This window comes from Choloepus didactylus, chromosome X (assembly GCF_015220235.1).
Source record: "Choloepus didactylus isolate mChoDid1 chromosome X, mChoDid1.pri, whole genome shotgun sequence".
NCBI lineage: Eukaryota > Metazoa > Chordata > Mammalia > Pilosa > Megalonychidae > Choloepus > Choloepus didactylus.
Window position 1 is genome coordinate 112,097,469 of NC_051334.1, and position 26,552 is coordinate 112,124,020.

The 26,552-nt window shown below is 38.6% G+C and overlaps 1 pseudogene; it reads right to left on the reverse strand.

Moving 5' to 3' along the window:
* Positions 1 to 327: 327 nt before the first annotated feature.
* On the reverse strand, positions 328 to 7,369 carry LOC119522304 (annotated as a pseudogene).
* Between the last annotated feature and the right edge of the window lie 19,183 nt (positions 7,370 to 26,552).

Sequence of the window (26,552 nt, forward strand, 5' to 3'; positions counted from 1 at the left end):
TTTTGGCAGATGACACATTATGCAGTTTTTAATATAAAATATAAATATTTTAATAATCAGAGAAGATGCACTCATGGCTGGTGTAAAATCCCATCACCCTTTTACTTGAAATCAAAGTCTTCCAGAGGCCATGAAAACATTACTGATTCTATGTAGTTCTATGTTGCCAGAAACATACCAAATTACAAAACATGCACTGAATTTCAAAAATAAGCCCGTAATCTTTTGTTTTCTTCTCATGGTCTTTCAATTTCAGCCACTAAACCTTCATTTACTGAATGTCTTTCCAGCAAAGAATGCATTTCATTCAATTGCATATGGAACTATTTAATCATCTCCACTTGCAAATTCATAGTGTCCCAATGGCATGCTTCTCCGTTTAAATGAGTCTTAAGTTTCCTGTTTTCTCAGATACATTTTCTTAGACTCAGCTGTCATATCATGATTTTCATTTTCCTCTTTCCCTAGAGAGCCAATGAAGACATTAAGAGGGCTGGAATGCGATACTGAAGTGCTTGAAGCAACTGGAATTTTTCTTGGAGGAAACACTGAGCTCTGTTGTGGTAGAAAGTAAAGGCCATCTCCTTTGCATATGGCCACATCACCTCCCTTGTTAACTACAGCATCATCTCTGATAAGTGAGAACATGTTGCCTAAACTACTTTTCCCAGTATCATCAAAGCTGGAGAAATCCTGTTTTTTTCCCACTGTTTCCTTAGATAAAATATCTGTGTTTATGCTTTGAGGCAAACCTGCTTAGTCTTGAACAGCAGCTGTTACTTTTCCAATGACTGTTGTCATAGTTTGTGGTAGACCTGTTGCAATGGAAGTGGCAGGTAACCTCTGACAATTACGGAGTTCTAAGCTCCTCCACTGGTATTGCTCATATTAACAGTCCGTTTGTTTACTGCCATGGGCATATTTGGACACCCTTTATTTAAATTTGTCTTAGATCAGTGGATTACTGAAATGTCATTCATTGCACAGATGTCTTGTGAGTACTGATGGTTTTTACTGGTGATTTCAGCATCCTTAAATCATATTGATGTATTTTCCCACAAGAAGAGCCAGTAGCCAAAGTGACTCCATCAAGCATGAAATCTACTGCAGTTAGAGGGGTGCCGGCCACTAAAGTTTTTACCAGCTTCTTACCTGAAGTGTCATAGAGAATATTTATTTTATCCAGGCCAATGGTTACAAATAGCAATTCATTGACAGGAGAAAAGCAAAGGCTTGAAGCTGGAGCTTTACATGTACTTTCAAAGTTATGGTATGGGCTCTGATGATTTACATCCCAGAGAGTTGCTAGTCCATTATCTGAAACTCTGCCCAGTAATAATTTCTTAAACAAAGAGTACTTCAAGTGTCAAATAGACTGGTTATTACCATGGCCAAAAGGAGTACTAGACAGATTAGTGGTTACACTGTGCAAAATAATTTCACCACTCAGAGACCCAGAAGCAATATAGCAATCATTTTAATTGTATTACACAAGTTACTTCATCTTTATGATCCTTAAAAGATCAATGAACTCATTTTAATTTTAAATTCCAAATATTAACAGTTTTACTTAGGCCTCTGCTTACCAAATACGCATATGTGGAATTTAAATTGACACGTCTGCTTTTGCCCTTCAACTAGCTCTAAAAGTGGAACAGGTTTACACCTGCAACTTGAAACAACTATTTTGTCACCACTGGAAAATGGCATAACTAGAAAGTTATTATTGCTGCTCCAACATATTTAGCTGACTCCATTTGGTGAGGTATGTGGATTGAACCTATCCACCAATGTCATAGATGAAGCACCCAATATTTTATTTTTTTATTTTAAAATTATTTATCAAATAAAAAAATTTCCAAACAAAATAAAGCAAAGCAATGGGAAAAACAATTATCCTGAAATAACTTCATTCCTTCCAATATACTCCTACATACCAAAACAAAATTAACAAACCATAGTCACACCTGAGCATTTCCATATCATTAAGATCACCCTCAATATTTTGTCTTTTCTTATTAGATTATTGTTCCCCCTTCCCTAGCTGCTGTCTATCTCTAGGTCCCCTATATTCTACAATATAAGACACATATTTTACAATTTTCACAGAGTTCACATTAGTGGTAGCATATAATATTTCTCTTTTTGTGTCTGGCTTGTTACACTTAGCATTATGTCTTCAAGTTTCATCCATGTTGTCATATGTTTCACGACATTGTTCCTTCTTACTGCCACGTAGTATTCCATCTGTGTATATACTACATTTTATTTATCCACTCATCTGTTGAAGGACATTTAGGTTATTTCCATCTCTTGGCAATTGTGAATAATGCTGCTATGAACATTGGGGTGCAGATATCTGTTCGTGTCACTGCTTTCAGATCTTCCAGGTATATACCGAGAAGTGCAATTGCTGGATCAAAGGTTAACTCTATATCTAGTTTTCTAAGGAGCTGCCAAACTGTCTTCCAGAGTGGCTGAACCATTATACAGTCCCACCAGCAATGAATATGAGCTCCAATTTCTCCACATCCTCTCCAGCATTTGTAGTTTCCTACATTTGTTTGTTTAATGGCAGCCATTCTTATTGGTGTGAGATGATACCTCTTATGATCTTGATTTGCATCTCCCTAATAGCTAGTGAAGATGAACATTTTTTTCATGTGTTTTTTAGCCATTTGTATTTTCTCTTCAGAGAACCATCTTGTCATGTCTTTTGCCCATTTTATAATTGGGCTGTTTGTACTATTGTTGCTGAGTTGTAAGATTTCTTTGCATATACAAGATATCGGTTTCTTATCAGATACATGGTTTCCAAATATTTTCTCCCACTGACTTGGCTGCCTCTTTACCTTTCTGATGAATTCCTTTAAGGTACAGAAGATTTTAATTCTGAGGAGTTCTCATTTATTTATTTTTTCTTTCATTGCTTGTGCTTTAGGTGTAAGGTCTAAGAAGCAACCTCCTAATACTAGCTCTTGTAGATGTTTCCCTATATTATCTTCTAGGAGTTTTGTGGTATTGTCTCTTATATTGAGATCTTTGATCCATGTTGAGTTAGTTTTTGTATAGGCTGTAAGGTAGAGGTCCTCTTTCATTCTTTTGGATATAGATATCCAGTTCTCCCAGCCCCATTTGTTGAAGAGGCTGTTATGTCCCTGTTCAGTGGATTTTGGGACCTTATCAAAAATCAGTTGACCATAGATCTTGGGTGTATTTCCGAATTCTCAATTCAATTCCATTGATCAATGTCTATCTTTGTGCCAATACCATGCTGTTTTGACTACTGTGGCTTTATAGTAGGCTTCATAGTCAGGCAGTGTAAGTCCTCCTACTTTGTTTTTCTTTTTTAGAATGTTTTCAGCGATTTGAGGCCCCTTTCCCTTCCAAATAAATTTGATGACTAGCTTTTCCAAGTCTGAAAAATAGGTTGTTGGAATTTTGATTGGAATTGCATTGAATCTGTAGATCACTTTGGGTAGGTTTGACATTTTAACGATGTTTAATCTTCCTATCCATGAACATGGAATATCTCTCCATCTCCTTAGGTCCCCTTTTATTTCCTTTAGTCAAGTTATGTAAGTCTCTGTGTAGAGGTTTTTTACATCCTTGGTTAAGTTTATTCCTAGGTACTCAATTTTTTAGTTGCTATTGAGAATAGAATATTTTTCTTGAATGTCTACTCAGTTAGGTCATTTCTAGCATACAGGAACATTATTGACTTTTGCGCATTAATCTTGTATCACACCACTTTAATGAATTTATTAGCTCAAGAAGCTGGGTCACCGATTTCTCAGGATTTTCCAAATATATGATTGTATCATTTGCAAATAATGACAGTTTTACTTCTTCCTTTCCAATTTGGATGCATTTTATTTCTTTGTCTTCCTGGGTTGCTCTGGCTAGAACTTTTAGCACAATGTTGAATAATAGTGGTGACAGCAGGCATCCTTGTCTCGGTCCTGATCTTAAAGGGGAGGCTTTCAGTCTCTCACCATTGAGTAGTATACTACCTGTGGGTTTTTCATACATGCCCTTTATCATATGGAATTGAAGTTTCCTTCAATTCCTAGTTCTTAAAGTGTATCAAAAAAGGATGCTGGATTTTGTCAAATGCTTTTTTAGCATCTATTACGATGATCATTTGATTTTTTCCTTCTGATTAGTTAATGTGTTGCATTATGTTGATTGATTTTCTTATGTTGAACCACCTCTACATGCCTGGAAAGAACCCCGCTTGGTCATGGTGTATGATTTTTTTAATGTGTCTTTTGATTAAATTTGCAAGTATTTTTGTTGAGAATTTTTACATCTATATTCATTAGAGAGATTGCCCTTTAGTTTTCCTTTCTTGTAGCGCCTTTATCTGGTTTTGGCATTAGAGTGATGTTGGCTTCATAAAATGAGTTAGGTAGTGTTCCATTTTCTTTTTGAAAGAGTTTAAGTAGGAATGGTGTCAATTTTTTTTGGAAAGTTTGGTAGACTTCCCCTGTGAAGCCATCTGGCCCTGGGTTTTTATTTGTAGGATGCTTTTTAATAACTGATTGGATCTCTTTACTTGTGATTGGTTTGTTGACTATTTCTTCTCTATTCAGTCTAGGTTGTTTGTGTGTTTCCAGGAAATTATCCATTTCCTCTAAATTATCTAGTTTGTTGGCATAGAGTTGTTGATAATATCCTCTTATGATTTTTAAATTTCTTCAGGATCCACAGTAAGGTCCCCTCTCTCATTTATGATTTTGTTTATTTGGGTCTTCTCTCTTTTTGATTTTTCAGTCTAGCTAAGTGTTTGTCAATCTTGTTGATCTCAAAGAATCAACTTTTGGTTTTATTTATTCTATTGTTTTTTTTTTTCATTTCATTTATTTCTGCTTTAATCCTTGTTATTTCTTTTCTTCTACTTGCTTTAAGATTAGTTTGCTGATCATTTTCTAGCTTCTTCATTTGTTCCATTAGTTCTTTGATTTTAGCTCCCTCTTCCTTAGTAATGTATGCATTTGGAGCTATAAATTTCCCCCTCAGCACTGCCTTTGCTGTATACCATAAGTTTTGATATGTTGTGTTCTCATTTCCATTAGTCTCTAGCTATTTAGCAATTTCTCTTGTAATTTCTTCTTTGGCCCACTGATTGTTTAGGAGTGTGTTGTCTAATCTCCAGATATTTGTGATTGTTCTGGATCTTTGATAGTTATTTACATCTAGTTGCATTCCATTGTGGTCAGAGAATGTGTGTGCTGGTTTGGATGTATTATGTCCCCCATAAAGCCATGTTGTTTAATGCAATCTTGTGGGGGAGACATATTAGTGTTGATTGGGTTGGAATCTTTGGATTAGGTTGTTTCCATGGAGATGTGACCCACCCAACTCTAGTGATAACCCTGATTGGATTATTTCCATGGAGGTGTGGCCCCACCCATTCAGTGTGGGTCTTAATTAAATTACTGGAGCCCTATATAAGTACTCAGACAGAAGGAGCTCGCAGCTACAGCTTAGAGAGACATTTTGAAGACAGCCGTTGAAAGCTGATGCTGACATTTTGGAGAACGCCATTTTGAAATGGAACCTGGGAGCAAGCAAATGCCAGCCATGTGCCTTCCCAGCTAACAGAGGTTTTCCAGATGCCAATGACCTTTCTCCACTGGAGGTACCCTACTGTTGATGCCTTACCTTGGACACTTTATGGCCTTAAGAATGTAACTTTGTAACCAAATAAACCCCCTTTATAAAAGCCAATCCATTTCTGGTGTTTTGCAAAATGGCAGCATTAGCAAACCAGAACAATGTGTTTTCAATAATTTCAATCTTTTTAAATTTATTGAGGCTTGTTTTATGCCCCAACATATGATCTATCCTGGAGAAAGTTCCATGAGAATTAGAGAAAAAATGTATATCATGGTAGTTTGGGAGGTAATGTTCTATATATGTCTGTTAAGTCTAATTCGTTTACCACATTGTTTAAGTTCTCAGTTTCCTTATTGGTCTTATGTCTGGATGATCCATCTATAGGAGATGTTGATGTATTAAAGTCTCCTACAATTATTGTGGAAACATCTTTTGCTTCCTTCAGTTTTGCCATTGTTTGTCTCATGTACTTTGGAGCACCTTGATTGGGTGCATAGACATTTATGATTGTTATTTTTTTCTCAGTGAATTTTCCCTTCTTTGTCTCTTATGACATCTTGCTTTTAACATCTATTTTATCTGATACTAGTATTGTTACCCCTGCTTTCTTTTGGCTACAGCTTCTGTGGAATATTTTTTTCCATCCTTTCACTTTCAAGCTCTTTGTGTCACTGGGTCTAAGATGAGTCTCTTGTAAACAATATATTGATGGTTCATATTTTTTTAATCCATTCTGCCAATCTGTATCTTTTAATTGGGGAGTTTAATCCATTCACATTCAATGTTATTACTGTGAAGGCAGTTCTTGAATCAGCCATCTCATTCTTTGGTTTTTATTTGTCAGATCTATTTTTTCCCTCTCTCTATTTCCTTTAAGGTAACTTTACTAAGACTTCAGTTCTGTACCCTTCTCCAGACCTCTCTCTCCTTTCTTTTTTTTTTCTCAGCTGGTAGAGCTTTCCTTAGTAGTTCTTATAGGGCAGGTCTCTTGTTAACAAATTCTCTCAGCATTTGCTTGTCTCTGAAAATTTTAAACTCTCCCTCAATTTTGAAGGAGAGGTTTGCTGGATAACGAATTCTTGGCTGACAATATTTCTCTTTCAGAATTTTACATATGTCCTACCACTGCCTTCTTGCCTCCATGGTGCCTGCTAAGTAGTCACTGCTTAGTCTTATGTTGTTTCCCTTGTATGTGGTAAGTTGCTTCTCTCTTGCTGCTTTCAGAGCTTTCTCCTCTTCAGCATTTGACAATCTGATCAGAATATGTCTTGAAGTGGGTTTATTTGGATTTATTCTATTTGGAGTTTGTTAGGCATCTTTGTTTTGCATATTTATGTCATTTGAAAGGATTGGGAAGTTTTCCCCAACAATGTCTTTGAATACTCTCTCTAGCCCTTTACTCTTCCCATTTTGGGACACTGATGATTATTTGTGCACTTCATATTGTCCATCATTTCCCTGCGATTCATGTTATTTTTTTCACCATTCGTTCTTTTGTGCTTTCACTTTCCATCACCCAATCCTTGAGTATGCTAATTCATTCCTCTACCTCTTCCAATCTGGTGTTATGTGTCTCAAGAATATTTTTAATTTGATCAACAGTATATTTTGTTTCCATAAGATATGGTATTTTTAAATTTACTCTTGCAAATTCTTCTTTATACTCTTCTAGTGTCTTCTTCATGTCCTTTAAATCCAATATTTTAATATCTTCCCCTGATGAAGCAAATCAGAGGTTTATTTGCATGACTGCAGCTCTCTGTGGTGGCACAACAGGGTATGGCAACTGGCCTGCTCTGATGCTGGGCTTCCAGCTACTTCCTTGACTGTTAAAGTTCCCCTCTAATCTAATTATGCCTCTAAAATTTATTTATATTTACATTTTATATGAATGGAATAATACAATATGTAATACTTTGTGTCTGCTTTATTTCACTGAACATAATTATTCCTTTTAATTATTTTTATTAGTTTTTCTTTTTATTAGTTAGAGAGGTTGTAGGTTTATAGAAAAGTCATGTAAAAAAATACAATATTCCCATATACCTCCCTGTTATGACACTTTGCATTAGTGTGGTACCTTTGTTACAACTGCTGAAAGCATATTAAAATATGACTATTATCTATACTCCATAGTTTATATTAGGTATATTTTTTCCCATATACTACCTTGAAATAGTGTCATACACTTGTTATAGTTCATGAAAGAACATTCTTATACTTGTACTATTAACCACAGTCCATCGTTCACAACAGGGTTCACTGTGTTACACAGTCCCATGTTTCATCTTCTAACTTTCCTTCTAGTAACATACAAGACCCAAAACATCCCCTTTCAACCACATTCACCAACAGTGCTGTTAATTACACTCACAATAATGTGCTAGTAACACCACTGTCCATTTCCAAACATTTTCTAAATTCTAATAAGAAATTCTGCACAAATTAAGCATCAGCTCCCTTTTCTATGCCCCTATCACCTGATAACCAATATTCTAGATTCTAACTATAAGTTTGCTCATTATAATTTGTTCATATCAGTGTTCTTTTGTGTCTCACTTATTTCACTCAACATAATGTCCTCAATGTTCATCCATGTTGTCACATGCATCAGGACTTCATTCTTCTTACAGCTGAATAATATTCCATCATGTGTATATATACCAACTTGGATTGCTTCCATCTTTTGGCAATTGTGAATAATGCTGCTGTGAATATCAGTGTGAAAATGTGTGTTTGCATCCCTGCTTTCAGATCTTCTGGGCATATACCTAGTAGTGAGATTGCTGGGTCACATGGTACTTCTACATTTAGCTTTGTGAGGACCTGCCAAACTGTGTTCCACAGGGGCCGCACCATTTTACATTCCCACCAGCAGTGAATAAGTGTTCCTATTTCTCTACATCCTCTCCTACACTTGGAGTTTCCTGTTTTTTTAGTATTGGCCATTCTAGTAGCTGTGAAGTGAGATCCCATTACAGTTTTGAATTTCATTTCCCTAATAGCTAGTGATGTTGACCATCTTTTCATGTGCTTTTTAGCCATTTGTATTTCCTCTTTGGAAAAATCTCTATTCAAGTTTTTGCCCATTTTATAATGAGTTATTTTTCTTTTTATTGTTGAGTGGTAAGATTTCTTTATATATATATCCTGGATATTTAAACCCTTATTGGATATGTAGTGTTCAGTTTGCTCAAGCTGCAAGAATGCAATAAACCAGAAATGGGTTGACTTTTACAATGGGGATTTATTAGCTTCCAAATTTACAGTTCTAAGGCCATGAAAATGTCCAAATAAAGGCATTAACATGACAATACCAACATGGGAAGGCATATGGCCAATGTCTGCTGGTCCTTCTCTCCAGGTTTCATTGGATTCAGTGGCTTTGTCTCTCAGTTCCTCCAGGAACTTTTTCCTGTCTGTCTCTCTTAATTCATCTCTTTCAAAGGGCTCCAGTCAGAGGATTAAGACCCACCTTGAATGGGGTGGGTCACAACTCAATTGAAATAACGTAATCAAAATGTCCCACTTACAATAGGTCTGCACCCATGGAAATGGATTTTAAAAATGGCCTTTTCTAGGTAAATAGCCACTTCAAATGAGCACATGTGGTTTCCAAATATTTTCTCCCTTTGGGTAGGTTGCATTTTCACTTTCTTGACAAACTCCTTTTTCATTTTTAAACATTTTTTATTGTGAAATATAACATATATACAGAAAGGTAGTCACTTTCAAAGTACACTTTAACAAGTAATTACAGAGCAAATTTCAAAGAAAACAGTTCTACAATTTCAGTTATTTCCTTCTAGCTGTTCTAATACACAAGAGACTAAAAAAAAAATCTATATAGTGATTCAGTAGTCATAATCCTTTGTTAAATCCTATCTTCTATGTTGCTACCCCTATCTCTCATTTGATCACTGTCTCAATCTTCAGGGATATCTAGGCAGTGACCACTCTAACTTGTTCATATTGGTAATGGGGCTTATCTGGCATAGGAACAATCTAGAGGTTTTAAGTTTCTGAAAAATGAACTTAGTGAGTGAAACATTTATAGAGTCTCAGATATGAAGCTGGGTGTTCTTTAGGATTTGGGGGAATACTGTTGGTTTGGGCTTGGCTTACTGTGGCTATTTGCAATATCTAGCTGAAGCTTGCACAAGAGTAACCTCCAGGATAGCCTCTCAACCCTATTTGAAATCTCTGAAACTTTATTTTGTTATGTTTCTTTTCCCCCTTTTGGTCAAGAAAGCATTCTCAATCCATGAATGCAAGGGTCAGGCTTATTCCTGGGAGCCATGCCCCATGTCGCTAGGGAGACACACTCCTGGGAGCCTTGTCCCATGTAGGAGGGAGGGCAATGAATTTATTTACAGAGTTGGGCTTAGAGAGAGAAAGGCCACATCTGAGAAACAAAAGAGGTTCTCTGGAAGTGACCTTAGGCATAATTATAGGTAGGCTTAGCCTCCTGTGCTGGTTTGAATGTATTATGTCCCCCAGAAAAAGCCATATTTTTTGATGCAATCTTGTGGGGCAGGCATATTAGTGGGGATTAAGTTGGAACATTTGGATTAGGTTGTTTGCATGGAAATGCACCCCACCCAACTGTAGGTGATAACTCTGATGAGATAATTTCCATGGAGGCATGGCCCCACCCATTCAGGGTGGGCCTTGATCAGTGGAGCCATATAAATGGGCTGACAAACAGAAGGAGCTCAGTGCAGCTGTGAGTGACATTTTGAAGAGGAGCTACATCCAAGAGGGACACTTTGAAGAATGCACTGGAACTGAGAGAGGAGCTTCAGCTTACAGAGACATTTTGAAGATGGCCGTTGAAAGTAGACCCTTGCTCCAGAGAAGCTGAGAGAGGACAAATACCCTAAGTACAACTAAGAGTGACATTTTTGAGGAACTGCAGCCTAGAGAGGAACATCCTGGGAGAAAGCCATTTTGAAACCAGAACTTTGGAACAGATGCCAGCCATGTGCCTTCCCAGCTAACAGAAGTTTTCCGGACACCATTGGCCATCCTCCAGTGAAGGTACCTGATTGTTGATGTGTTACTTTGGACACTTTATGGCCTTAAGACTGTAACTGTGTAACCAAATAAACCCCTTTTATAAAAGCCAATCCATCTCTGGTATTTTGCATTCCAGCAGCATTAGCAAACTGGAACACCTCCCCTTTATAGCAGTAAGTTTCATAAGAGCAAGCCTAAAGATCAAGGGCTTGACTTATTAAGTAGGGGGTCCCTAATTTCACATAGCACATATTCTGTCCAAAATAAACCATGACTCACATTATCCTCACTTAGCTGTACAATCATCACTCTCAATCTTAAACAATTATCATAACCCAAAACACCCCATTACTCTTATCCCTCCCCCCAGTTATTTACCCTTAGTATTGGTTTGGTGTGGTGCTATTAAGGTATTCCTAATAAATATAGTCCATACCACGCAATAGATACTTTTTCCCATATACCACTCTGTTAACTCTTTGTACAAGTGTCATACCTTAGATGTAGATCATGTGAGAACTTATTTATATTTGTACTGCTAATCTGTGAGATACCTGACTTTAAACAACTCCTTTAAATCCTGTTCACCTTCAATATGGCACTGGCACCATTAGCAAACTACCATCACCCCTGTCCATTCCCATACCTTTAAGTTCAACCTTATTAACAAGTGTGTACATATTAGGTAATCACTCCTCCTTCTCTAGTTTCTGTCAATGTCTAGGTCCCCTATAGTCTACATTTTAAGACACTGATTTTACATTACCTAAGAGGTTCATTTTACTGATATCATACAATATCCCTCCTTTCGTATCTGACTTATTTCATGCACCATTATGACCTCAGGGTTCATCCATGATGTCACATGTTTCAGGACCTCATTCTTTCTAACTGCTGCATAATATTCCATCATATGTATACACCACATTCTATTTATCCACTCATCTGTTGAAGGACACTTGGATTCTTTCCATCTTTTAGCAACTGTGAATAATGCTGCTATGAACATCGGTGTGCAAATGTCTGTTCGTGTCACTGTGTTCAGATTTTCTGGGTATTTACTGAGTAGTGGAATTGCCGGGTCATACAGTAACTCAATATTTAATTTTCTGAGGAACTGCCAAACTGTCTTTCACAGTGGCTGTACCATTATACATTCCCACATGCAGTGGATAAGAGTTCCAATTTCTCCACATCTTCTCCAGCATTTGTAGTTTCCTGTTTCTTTAATGGCGGCCATTCTTATTGGTGTGAGATGATATCTCATTGGGGTTTGATTTGCATTTCCCTGATAGCTAACGAAGATGAACATTTTTCCATGTGCTTTTTATCCATTTGTATTTCCTCTTTGAAAAAATGTCTTTTCATATGTTTTGCCCATTTTATAATTGTACTGTTTGTACTTTTGTCATTGAGTTGTAGGATTTCTTCATATATGTTGGATATCAGTCCCTTATCAGATATATGATTTCTAAATACAATCTCCCATAGCAGTTTTGTGGTACTGGTTCTTATATTTAGGTCTTTAATCCATTTTGAGTTAAATTTTGTATAAGGTATGAGATAGGGGTCCTCTTTCATTCTTTTGCTTATGGCTATCCAGTTCTTCTAGGACCACTGGTTGAAAAGACTATTCTGTTCCAGTTGAGAGGACTTGGTATCCTTGTCAAATATCAATTGTCCATGGATGTGAGGGTCTATCTCTGAACTATCATTTTGATTCCATTGGTCAATATATATATATCTTTATGTCAGTTGAATTCTGTTTTGTTCCATTGTAGATTCATAATATGCTTTAAAGTCAATAAGTGTGAGTTCTCCAACTTTGTTCTTTTTCGAGATGTTTTTGGCTATTTAGGGTCCCTTACCCCTCCAAATAAATTTGACAATTGGCTTTTCCAATTCTTCAAGTAAGCTGTTGGAATTTTGATGGGGATTACATTGAATCTGTAAATCATTTGGGGTAGAATTGAAATCTTAATGATATTTAGTCTTCTAATCCATGAACATTGAATGTCCTTCCACTTATTTAGGTCTTCTTTGATTTATTTTAGCAATATTTTGTTGTTTTCTGTGTATAAGTTCTTTACATCCCTGGCTAAATTTATTCCTAGATATTTATTCTTTTAGTTGCTATTGTAAATGGATTTCTTTTCTGATTTCCTCCTCAGATTGCCCATTACTAGTGTTTAGATACACTGATTTTTTCATGTTGATTTTGTATCCTGCCACTTTGCTGAACTCATTTATTAGCTCTAGTATCTTTGTTGTAGATTTTTTGGGAACTTCTAGGTATAGGATCATGTAATCTGCAAATAGTGAAAGTTTTCATTCTGCCTTTCCAATTTGGATGTCTTTTATTTATTTTTCTTGCCTAACTGCTCTATCTAGAACTTCTAGCACAATGTTGAACAACAGTGGTGACAGTGGGCATTCTTGTCTCATTCCATATCTTAGAGAGGAAGCTTTCTCTTATTGTTGAGTATGATGTTAGCTGTGGATTTTTCATATATGCCCTTTATCATGCTAAAGAAGTTTCCTTCTATTCCTGTCTTTTGTGCATCAATCAAGATGATCATGTGGTTTTTCCTTTCTATTTTTTAATGCGGTGAATTACATTAATTGATTTTCTTGTGTTGAACCATGCTTGCATACCTGTGGTAAAACTCAATTGATCATGTTGTATAATTCTTTTAATGTGCTGTTGGATTCTATTTGCAAGTATTTTGTTGAGGATTTTTACATCTACATTCATTAGAGAAATTGGTCTGTATTTTTTTTTTCTTGTAGTATGTTTATCTGGCTTTGGTATTAGGGTGATGCTGGCTTCCTAGAATTAATTAGGTAGTGTTCCCACCTCTTTAATTTTTTGTAAGAGTTTGGGCAGGATTGGTATTAATTCTTCTTGGAATGTTTGGTAGAATTCACCTGCAAAGCCATCTGGTCCCAGGCTTTTCTTTGTGGGAGGTTTGTGATGAATGATTCAATCTCTTTACTTTTAATTGTTCTGTTGAGGCCTTCTAGTTCTTCTAGAGTCAGTTTAGGTTGCTTTTGTGGTTCTAGGAATTTGTCCATTTCATATAAGTTGCCTAAATTGTTGACATACAAGTGCTCATAGTATCCTCTTATTACCTTTTTCATTTCTGTGGGGTCAGTAGTAATGTCAGTCTAGCTAATAGTTTGTCAATTCTATTGATCCTCTCAAAGAACCAATGTTTGATTTTGTTACTTCTCTGTATTGTCTTTTTTTTGTTCTCAATTTCATTTATTTCTGCTCTAATCCTTATTATTTCTTTCCTTCTGCTTGCCTTGAAATTAGTTTGCTGTTCTTTTTCTGGTTCCTCCAGTTATGCAGTTAGGTGTTTATTTTAGCTCTTCCTTCTTTTATAATATAAGCATATAGGGCTATAAATTTCCCTCTCAGCACTACCTTTGCTGCATCCCATAATGTTTGATATGCTGTGCTCCCATTTTCATTTGTCTCCAGATATTTATTGATTTCTCTTGCAATTTCTTCTATGACCCACTGTTGTTTGTGTGTGTTTCTTAACCTCCATATATTTGTGACTTTCCCAGTTCTCCACCTGTTACTGATTTCCAGCTTCATTCCATTCTGGTCAGAGAGAGAGCTCTGTATAATCTCAATCTTTGTAAATTTATTGAGACTTGTTTTGTGACCCAAACTGTGTTCTATCTTGTTCTAGTTTGCTAATGCTGCCGGAAAGCAAAACACCAGAAATGGACTGGCTTTTATAAAGGGGGTTTGTTTGGTTACAAAGTTACAGTCTTAAGGCCATAAAGTGTCCATCAACAAAGGGTTCCTTCACTGGAAAAAGACCATTGGCATCCAGAAAATCTCTGTTAGCCAGGAAGGCATGTGGCTGGTGTCTGCTTGCTTCCAGGTTGCATTTCAAAATGGTGCTCTCCAAAATGTCTGCATCAGCTTCCAGTGGCCATCTTCAAAATATCCTTCAGCTCCAGCTAGTTATGAGCTCCTTCTGTCTGAGCTTGTATAGTGCTCCAGTAAACTAAACAAGGCCCATGCTGAATGGGTGGGGTCACACCTCCATAGAAATTATCCAATCAGAATTATCACCTACAGTTGGGTGGGTCACATCTCCATGGACCCTGAATCAATAGATTCCAACCCAATCCACACTAATATGTCTGCCCCCACAAGAATGCATTAAAGAATATGGCTTTTTCTGGGGGGCATAAATATACAAACCAGCACAATCTGGAGAATGATCAATAAGCACTTGAGAAGAATATATATCCCACTGTTTTGGGGTGGATTGTTCTGTATATGTCTGTTAGTTCTGGTTCATTTATCATATTGTTCAAGTTCTCTGTTTCCATATTGATCTTCTGTCCAGTTATTCTATCTTTTGATGAGAGTGTTGTATTGAAGTCTGCAACTATTATTGTAGAGACATCTATTTCTTCCTTCAGTTTTGCCAGTGTTTGCCTAATGTATTTTTGGGCACCCTGGTTTGATGCAAAAATATTTATGATTGTTATTTCTTCTTGGTGGATTTTCCCTTTAATTAATATATAGTGTCTTTCTTTGTCTCTTGTAACAGTTTTGCATTTAAAGTCTATTTTATCCAATATTAGTATAGTTACCTGTTTCAGTTTGCTAAATCTGCTGAAATGCAATATACCAGAAATAGGTTGTGTCATGGCCCAAGGGGGCTTTTGCAGCTGAAGGATTAAAGAAGAAGCCAGGCATGTTCTGAGACATGAGCAAATAACTTTTGGCATTTTTTTGTAACTCTAATACCCCATGAACTTAGGATTCTCAACCAGCGTGGCTGCATGTTCCAGAACCAGAGCCAATTGACCTTATTTTCCCCAATTTCTAGTGCTTGTGGCACAGGCAAGAGTAAATTTTTATCATCACCTCACAGTGATTGTAAGGTTGCTGGTTCCTTTACCTGAACTTGCAAAGCTTGCATGGGCCCAGCAGCTACCATCTTGACAGGAATGGGGGCAGCCACCCCAGGCCTGGAGTTGATACTAATTAGTGTTGAATACAGTTGTAGAGTCCATTTCTGTAGGGAAATTTTTTCATCTTTCAAGTTTTCTTTTAAAAGGATGTTCATTCTCTCAATCAACCCTGTTGCCATGGGGTTGTAGGGCAGGTGGAATGTCCAGAGGACATCATGTTCAGCAGCCCAGGCTAGGGTTAGCTGACTAGTGAATGGGGTCCCGCTATCACTGTCCACAGGTGTGGGGACCACAAAGAAGGCACTTAATTTTTCTAGGCTATGTATTGTAGCCTGTTGGTTGGCCTTGCTCACTGGGAAAGCCAGCAGCAGTCCTGTAACCACATCTACAGCAGTGAAGGCATATTTTGCCCCTTCAGACAGAGGAAGGGGGCCAAGATAATCTACTTGCCACCAGGTGACAGGGATCTGATCTTGGCCAATGTGCCCAAGTCAATGAGGAAGCATCCTAATCTGTTGCAGTGAGGGGGGGCAAGTGTCCACTACTCCTTCTAATTGGTGTTGGGTGATGGGTAGCTGAAACTGCTGTGCCAGCTTCCACAGGGTCTGGTATCCTTGGCACCCTGTTTTTGGTGCAGTCACTTAGCAGTTTCATGCTTTTAGTTGGTGCTAGGCTTTGCCAGAGAATCTGCTTCTATGTTACCTGGTAATGAATTGGTGTTATGGGCAGAGACATGAAAAATGGTTACCTCACTTTTGAGGACAACGACCATCCATACAGCCCACAGCTCAGCCCACTGGCTGCTTTGCAAAGTTCCAGTCTCCCTCCTGATGGTGTCAGTACTGGGCTGGACAGCCATGGCTATCCAGGTACCAGGTTGCCTGTGTGTCAATCCAACAGTATACCATGCAGAGTCAGAGTATACTTCTGTTCTAGTTTGCTAATGCTGTCTTTTTGCAAAACACCAGAAATGGATCAGCTTTTATAAATGGGGTTTATTGGTTACACAATTACAGTCTTAAGGCCATAAAGAATCCAAAGTAATGCATCAACAATCAGGTACCTTCACTGGAGGATGGCCAATGGTGTCTGGAAAACCTCTGTTAGCTGGGAAGGCATGTGGCTGATGTCTGCTCCAGAGTTCTGGTTTCAAAATGGCTTTCTCCCAGAACATTCCTCTCTGGGCTGCAGTTCCTCAAAAATGTCACTCTTGGTTGCTCTTGGGGCATTTTTCCTCTCTTAGCTTCTCCAGAGCAAAAGTCTGCTTTCAACAGCTGTCTTCAAACTGTCTCTCATCTGCAGCTCCTCTCTCAGCTCCTGTGCATTCTTCAAAGTGTCCCTCTTGGCTGTAGCAAGCTCACTCCTTCTGTCTGAGTTTATATAGTGCTCTAGTAAACTAATCAAGGCCCATGCTGAATAGGCAGAGCCACACTTCTATGGAAATTATCCAATCAGAGTTATCACCCACAGTTGGGCAGGGCACATCTCCATGGAGAAAATCAATCCAAACATTCCAACTTAATCAACACTAATATGTCCACCCCCACAAGATTGCATCAAAGAACATGGCTTTTTCTAGGGGACATAATATATACAAACCAGTACAACTTCCTTGTCTGTCAATGGTGGGCATGCGAGGAGCCACCTTGGGAGGATTGACAGGAACTGGAGCATGCCGCTCTTCCACATAGGAAACCGGTCCTAAAATTTCATGCATGTCTGCACTCAAAGGGCTGTTGTTAAAAATGTTGTATTGAGGGAAGTAGGCTTTCCATTTTGTCAGCATGCTCAGCTAAGCACTCTCCAAATGGGGCTTGTTTATAGTGTCATGCATCCACCCCTGTATGGATATGGCCATCTGTAAGGTCACTTGGCACCTTTGAGTTAGCCCTTTGACTTGTAACAGAGCATTATAAGCTGTACACAATTGCTTTTCTAAAGAGCTGTACCTGAGCTCTGCACTCTTCCATAGTTGGGACCAGAATCCAATAGGTACATGTTTATACAGTTGCTTTTGCCACAAATCCACCCAAAGCCAATATTGGCACTGGCCACATCCAATTCACAGGGTATATTGGGGCCCACACCCCCTAAAGCCTATGCTTGTGCAATAGTTCATTTAGCTTTTTTAAACACAGCCTGCCATGGAAAATCCCATTCCCATGCTTTTCCTTTTCTAATTAGGGTGCACAAATGTTTTAGAATTTGTGCTAAATAGAGTATAAACAGTTTCCAATAACCTACTAAGCCAAGAAAAGCTATTAATTGTTTAGGAGCATGCAGTGTGGGATAACTTTGTATTTTGTCAACAACAGCTGAAGGAATAGCTTTAGTTTTACCCAACCAGACAATACTCAAGAACTTGACAGAATGTCCAGGTCCTTGTAATTTGCTTTGATTTATTGCCCATCCTTGACTTTCAAGGTGGGTCACCACTGTGCTAGCGGCAATTTCTAGTTCTGGAAAAGAATTACTGGTTAGCATGGTGTGCCAGTTTGAATGTATTATGTCCCCCAAAATGCCATGATCTTTGATGCAATCTTGTGTGAGCAGATGTATTAGTGTTGATTAGATTGTAATTCTTTGTTTCCATGGAGATGTGACCCACCCAACTGTAGGTGATAACTCTGATGAGATAATTTCCATGGAGGTGTGGCCCTGCCCATTCAGCATGGGTCTTGATTAGTTTACTGGAGCACTATATAAGCTCAGACAGAAGGAGTGAGCTTGCTACAGCCAAGAAGGACACTTTGAAGGAGGCACATGAGCTGAGAGAGGAGCTGCAGCTTACAGAGACATTTTGGAGATGTCCTTTGAAAGTAGACTGTTGCTCCAGAGAAGCTAAAAGAGGACAAATGCCCCAAGAGCAACTAAGAGTGACATTTTTGAGGAGCTGAAGCCTAGAGAGGAATGTCCTGGGAGAAAGCCATTTTGAAACCAGAACTCTGGAGCAGACACCAATCACATGCCTTCCCAGCTAACAGAGGTTTTCCAGATGCCATTGACCATCCTCCAGTGAAGGTACCCGATTGTTGATGCCTTATCTTGGACACTTTATGGTCTTAAGACTGTAACTGTGTAACCAAATAAACCCCATTTATAAAGGCCCATCCATTTCTGGTGTTTTGCAAAAAGGCAACATTAGCAATCCAGAACACATGGTATCAGCAATATAGTGAAACATAGTGACATTTTTAGGAGGTGTCCATTTCTTTAAAACTTGTGCTACCAGTCCATGGCAGATGGTGGGACTGTGGAGGTATCTTTGTGGAAGCACAGCAAATGTCCATTGTTGTTTTTTCCCACATGAATGTAGACACTGGCTGGCTGGAGGGATCTAAAGAAATACTAAATAAAACTTTGGCAAGGTTTAACACAAAGTGAAATTGGCTTAATATATCCTGCAATAAGGTAGCTATATTCGGCACAGCTGCAAAGGAGGAGTTACTACATTAAGTTTGCTATAATTAATAGTCATTTGCCAGGTACCATTAGGTTTTTTCATTGGCCAGACAGGGCTATTAAATGGACTGTGAGTGGGGATTATAATGCCCACTCTCTCTAATTTTTAATTCTTTGATGGTGGCAGTTATTGCTTGATGGCCTCCTGGTAGTTTATACTGATACATTGCCACAGTAAATCTGGGGGAAGGCACCTTTTGATTAGGAGCTGCTGCTAGTATGGTGACAGCTGCCATGCTGTCTTCCCACATTGGGGAATCAGGGCATTGAATTTACTCTGTCTTAACCTTTTGTTGGACTAGATGATGAGTATGCTTACTTTCTTCAGTTTTAATTTCCCAGTCAGACATGGGCTTATTATCTTTTGATGAGGAATCAACAGAGTCCCACACTTTAGGATCCCAGTCAGGGGAAGCTTGAATATGCCTAACTTGCCCTTTGGGCAGCTTATGCCCTCTTACTCTAGTGTATTGGCATGCCAGTATTTCTAAACTTTTATCCAGAGTGTCTTTCAATTTTGCTTGGGTCAATTGCATACCCCTTTCTAACTTCAATTCTTCTTCTAAGCAGCAGACTGCTGCATTGGCCATTAAGGCCTTTTCTGTAGCTGCATGCACAGCTTCCAAGAACAGCCAGGCTGCTGCTGCAGCTTGTCAGCTTTCCTGTTTTCTCATGAAATCCTATTAGTTCTGTGGCCTGTTGCAGGAGGGCTATTAGTCCAGCCAGAGAGTTATAAATGTTTCCATACTCCCACAGCAGATTGCATTCATCTAGGAGGGTAAGCACCCCCCTTCCCACATAGATGTTGTAGGCCACCCTGGTATCCCACCCGGGGACTTGCTCTTTCTCTTCCCCAAGCCCATGTCATCAGTGCCTGGGATTTTATTCATCTCTGGGCTGGTGGCTTGCCAAATGTCATGGCCCAATGGGGCTTTTGCAGCTGAAGGACTAAAGAAGATGCCAGGCACATTCTGAGGCATGAGATTTTATTCAGGGCTTACTCACAAGGAAATGGAAGTCAGCTGCTCTGAATGGTGGCAAAGTCAGAGCTCATGTGTGTAGATACTCTGCATTTGGGGGGAGGGGGCTGATTAGGCCAGTTATAAGGGCTGGAAAGTGTGGGGGGGTACAATGTGGGAGTGGGGGTCTTGTGACATAGGAAAGGATCAATTGTAGTCAAAAGGAAAGAGGGGAGGATTATAGATTATCTTGTAGATAATATTATCTCATAGAGTTTCAGGACAGAGGTAAGCTATAGATTACATTTAGCACCAGAGGCCAGATCTTACAAGGAGAGTAGGTCAAACCTTAACTGACCTAGGTCATGCAAGCTGCTGTTTGCACAGTCTTCAAGGCCCTCGGGGAAGGCCCTGGGCCTGGGACTCCCACAGGTTGTTTTTCATCATGGGGATTTATTAATTTACAATTCAGCTTTTAGGCCATGAAAATGTACCACATAAGGCATTGTATTCTCTGAAGTAAGGCTGCTGGCATCCAGGACACCTCTGTTACATGGGAAGACACATGGCCAGTGTCTGCTGGTCCTTCTCTCCCAGGTTTCATTGCTTTCAGTTTCTGGCTCCAATGGCTTCCTCTCTGAGCTTCTATGGGTCCTCTCTTAGCTATGCCAGTGTTTTTCTCTGAGCTCTCTGGGATTTTTCCATCTTTTATCCTTTCATAAAGGACTCCAATAAAAGGATTAAGATTCATCTTGAATGGGGGGGGGGGGTCATGTGTTAATTGAAATAACCTAACCAAAATGTCCCACCTATAACAGGTCTGCATGCATAGGAATGGATTAAAAGAACATGGCCTTTTCTGGGGTACATAACAGCTGCAAACCAACACACTATCCCAGCTCTGTTTTTGGTCACTATTTGCATGGAATATCTATTTCCAACCTTTCACCTTCAAACTATTTGTGTCCTTGGGTCTAATGTGAGTCTCTTGTGGACACATATGGATGGATCATAGTTTTTATCCATTCTGCTAATCTGTGTCTTTTGTTTGGAGTGTTTAATCAATCATTAACATTCATGTTATTACTGTACAGGCAGTACTTACTGCAACCATTTTACCCTTTGGGTTTTTTTTTCTGAATCTGCAGGTTTTATTGAGATATATTCACATACCATATATTCCATCCAAAGTATACAATCAATGTCTCATGGTATCATCACTTACTTGTGCAATCATCACCCTCAATTTTAGACCAATTTCATTGCTCCAAAGAGAAAAATATCATATAGACAGAAAGAAAGAGAACCTGAAACATCCCACTTCCCTTATCCTCCCCTTTTTTTTTTTGACCCCTAGTATTGGTGTGGTACGTGTGTTAATGTTGATGAAAGCATATTAAGGAATTACTGTTTACTATAGTCTGTAGCTTACAATAGGTAATTTTTCCCCATATACCTCTCCATCATTATCTTTGTACAAATGTCATAGATTTGTAGTAGTTCATGCAAGAACTTATTTATATTTGTAGTGTTAATAGGTGACATATATGACTCTAAACAACCCCTTTCCACCAAATTCAACTACAATACACCAATATTACTTATCCCAATAATGAGCTACCCTCACCTGTATCCATTCCCAAACATTTAAGTTCAGCCTCATTAGAAATTCTGTACATATTAGGTAACCAGTCCCCCTTCTCTATCTTCTATCTCTAGGTACCGTATTGTCTGTTTTAAGGCTCTTGAGTTTACATATTCTAGTTAGTTCATATTAGTGAAATCATACAACATCTGTCCTTTTTGTCTGCCTTGTTTCACTCAGCATTATTTCTCACAGTTCATTCATGTTGCATATATCAGCACCTCATTCCTTCTCACTGCTGTAATATTCCATCATATGTATGTACCACATTTTGTTTATCCCTTCATCTGTTGCCAGACACTTGGATTGTTTCCATCTGTGCTGGTTTGGATGCATTATGTCCCACAAAACACCATGTTCTCTGATGCAATCTTGTGGGGGCTGATGTATTTAGTCTTGATTAAGTTAGAACCTTTGGATTAGGTTGTTTCCATAGAGATGTGACCCATCCAACTGTGAATGACACCTTTGGTTAGGGTGTGACCTCTGATTGAATGTTTCCATGGAGGTGTGGGCCTGCCCTTTCAGCATGGGCCTTGATTGGTTCACTGGAGTCTTATAAAGGGGCTCACAAGCAGAAGGACTTCATAGCAGCTAAGAGTGACACTTTGGAGAGAGCTACAGCCAAGAGAGACACTTTGTAGATGGCCATTGAAAGCAGACTTTTGCTGACACTTTGCTCTGGATAAGCTAAGTGAGGACAAAATGCCCCAAGAGCAACATTTTGAACAATGCACAGGAGCTGAGAGAGGAGCTGGAATACAACCTGGGATCAGCAGACACCAGCCACATGCCTTCCCAGCTAACAGAGGTTTTCCGCATGCCATTGTCCTTCCTTCAGTGAAGGTATACTTGTGTTGATGCCTTAATTTGGACATTTTTCATGGCCTTCAGACTGTAAAGTTGTAAACAAATAAACCCCCTTTATAAAAGCCAATCCATTTCTGGTATTTTGCATTCCAGTAGCATTAGCAAACTGGAATAGATTTTGGTATCAGAGAAGTGGGGTGCTGCTGAGCTTGCAACTACCAAACATGTTGGAATGGCTTTTTAAATGGATAAGGGGAAGATTCTGGAAGAATTGTGAGGAGCTTGATAGCAAAGGCCTAAATTGCTTTGAAGAGACTGTGGAAATATGGTCTCTAAAGATACTTCCATTGAGGCCTTGAGCAGAAATGTTGAATGTGTCATTGCAAACTGGAAGAAAGGTGATCCTTGTTTTAAAGTGGCAGTGAATTTGGCAAAACTGAGTCCTAGTGTTGGATGAAAGGCAGCATCTGAGAGCAATGAGCTGGGATACTTAGCTGAGGAGATTTCAAAACTAGCCTGGCTTCTCCTTGCAGCTTATAGTAAAATGTGAGCGGAATGGGATAAGCTGAGAAATGAACTCTTAGGTTCAAAGAAACCAGAAGCTAATAGTTTGGAAAATTCTGGGCTTCCAAGAAGTGAGACCCCAGAAGATACAGCCCCACGTGAAGATTTAAACAAACATGGAACCTGACTGCCATTTCAGTAAAAGCCGGGATTGGAGATGGAGTTATCCAGAAAAGATTTGTAGAAAGTCCCACTGTCTCATGGTTTTGACCCCTGTGAACTTCATGCCAAGCCAACGAGATTTTTGAGAGAACTGTATAGTTGGAGCCATGGCCAGTATGGGCTGGAGGAGATGAAGAAGGAACAAATTGAAGGAACAATTTTTCAAAGACAAAACTATGGAGTCAAGAGGTCTCAGGCTGGGAGAGTGGAGCAGCCCATGCATGTGGAAAGGGTGAGTTTGCCCCAGAGGTCAAGGGTGGGCCTTCTGCCTGGATGTTCAGGAAGAGTGCTGCCACCCCAGGCCCCAGAGAGGGTGGAGCACATTCCCCAGGGACTGGGGAGAGCCTGGCCATCACACCACTGTTTGGAGAGGGGAGAGCCTTTGCCCTGGAGAGGCAGAATCCAGGTGGCTCCCCGATGTTTGAGGAGGTGGAGCTGAGAAGAAGGTGGTCTCCCCAGTGTGTGAATATGTTGGAGCACTCACCCCAGCATTTGGAGAGAAAAGGGCTGCTGCATAAGCCTTTGGAAAAGGTTGGACTCCTGCTCTCTGAAGCCCCAAGAATGAAACCTCATTCTAGAAATGACTCTCAGACTTTGAAATCTAATGAAGTTTGCCCTGGGGGTTTTAGGAATTGTTTTCATCCTGTGAACCATTTTCCTTTCAATTTCTCCTTATGGCAATGGGAATGAGAGAGCAGGAGGTGGGGGGAGAAATGCCCCAGAGATGCTAAGAGAGAACCCACAGATGCTCAGAGGGAAAGCCACTGGAATCAGAAGCTGAAAATGAAACTTGGGAGTGAAGGACAAGCAGACACCAGCCATGTGCCTTGCTATCTGACAGAGGAACCTCATATGCCAGCAGCCTTTCTTCAGAGTAGGTATCCTCTTACTGATGCCTTAATACAACATTTTCATGGCCTTTGAATTGTAACTTGTAACTTAATAAATCCCCAATGTTATAAGTCAAACCATTTCTGGTATATTGCATTATGGCAGCTTTAGCAAACCAAAACAGCCAATGAAGATGAACATTTTTAATGTACTTTTTAGCCATTTGTATTTCCTCTTTGGAGAAATGTCTATTAATATCTTTTTCACATTTTTTAATTGGGTTGTTTATCTTTTTATTGTTGGGTTGTAGGATTTCTTTTTATATACTAGATATCAAACCCTTATCAGATATATGTTTACTAAATATTCTTTCCAATTGAGTGGGCTGCTTCTTCACCCTTTTTACAAAGTTCTTTGAGGCACAGAAGTGTTCAATCTTGAGGAGTTCCCACATTTATCTGTTTTTTCTTTCATTGCTTGTGCTTTGGGTGTAAGGTCTAGGAAGCTAACTCCTAGACCTAGAAGATGTTTCCCTATATTTTCTTCTAGTAGTTTTATGGTACTGGCTCTTATATTTAGGTCTTTGATCTACTTTGAGTTAATTTTTGTGTAGGGTGTGAGGTAGGGGTCCTCTTTCATTCCTTTGGATATGGATATCCAGTTCTCCCAGATCCATTTAAGAAACTATTCTCTCTCAGTTCAGTGGATTTGGGGGCCTTGTCAAAAATCAACTGGCCATAGATCTGAGGGTCTATTTTTGATCTCTCAATTTGATACCATTGATTAATATGTCTACCTTTGTACCATGCTGTTTTGACCACTGTGGCTTTATAATAAGTTTTGAATTCAGGAAGTGTAAGTTCTCCCACTTTGTTCTTCTTTTTTAAAGAATGCTTTTGGCTATTCAAGACTCATTTCCCTTCTATGGAAGTTTGGTAACTAGCTTTTCCAAGTCTCCAAAGTATGTTGTTGGAATTTGAATTGGTATTTTGTTGAATCTGTAGATCAATTTCAGTAGAATTGACATCTAACAACATTTAGCTGTCCTATCCATGAACATGGAATGTCTTTCTGCCTATTTAGGTCTTTGATTTCTTTTAGCAATGTTTTGTAGTTTTCTGCATACAGGTCCTTTACATCATTGGTTAAGTTTATTTCTAGATACTTGTTTCTTTTAGTATCTAGAAATAATGTAATAAACCACATCAATAAATCAAAGAAGAAGTACCACATGATCATCTTGATCCATGCATAAAAGACATTTGACAAAATTCAATATCCTTTCTTGATGAAAACACTTCAAAGGATAGGAATAGAAGGGAACTTTCTCAATATGATAAAGGCAATAAATGAAAACCCCACAACTAACATCATATTCAATGAGGAAACATTGAAAGCATTCCATGCAAGATCAGGAACAAGACAGGGATGCCCACTGTCACCATTGTTATTCAATATTGTGCTGGAAGTTCTAGCCAGAGCAATTAGGAAAGAAAAAGAAATAAAAGACATCCAAATTGGAGAGGAAGAAGTAAAACTTTCACTCTTTGCAGATGACATGATTCTATATGTAGAAAATCCAGAAAAATCTACAGCAGCGCTACTAGAACTAGTCAATGAATACAGCAAAGTGGCAGGCTACAAGATCAACATGCAAAAATCTGTAGTGTTCTTATACACAAGTAATTTGCAACAAGATGAAAAAATCAAGAAAAAAATTCCATTTACAATAGCAAGCAAAAGAATCAAGTATTTAGGAATAAACTTAACAAAGGCCACAAAAGACCTTTAAAAAGAAAAATATAAGAAACTGCTAAAAGAAACTGAACAGGACCTTTAAAAATGGAAGAACATACCATGTTCATGGATTGGAAGACTAAATAAAATTAAGACGTCAATTCTACCTAAATTGATTTATAGATTCAATGTAATACCAATTAAAATCCCAACAACTTACTTTGCAGAAATAGAAAAACCAATAACCAAATTTATATGGAAGGACAAGGTGCCACAAATAGCCAAAAATATCTTGAGAAAGAGGAAAAAAGTGGGAGGTCTCACACTACCCAACTTTGAAGCATATTACAAAGCTACAGTGCTCAAAATAGCATGATACTGGCATAAGTGTGGATATACCAACCAATGGAATTGAATTGAGTGTTAAGAAATAGACTCGCGCATCTATGGACAACTGATCTTTGATAAGGCAGTCAAGCCAAAGCAACAGGGACAGAACAGCCTCTTCAATAAATGGTGCTTGGAAAACTGGATATCCATTTCCAAAAGAATGAAAGAGGACTCCTGTCTCACATCTTATACAAAAATTAAATCAAAATGGATCAAAGACCTAAACATTAACACTAAGACCACAAGACTCTTAGAAGAAAATGCAGGGCAATATCTTAAAGATCTTGTGATAGGAAGTGATAGACCTTACACCCAAAGCATGAGCAACCAAAGAACAAATAGACAAATGGGATCTCCTCAAAATTGAACACTTTTGTATATCAAAGGACTTTATCAGAAAG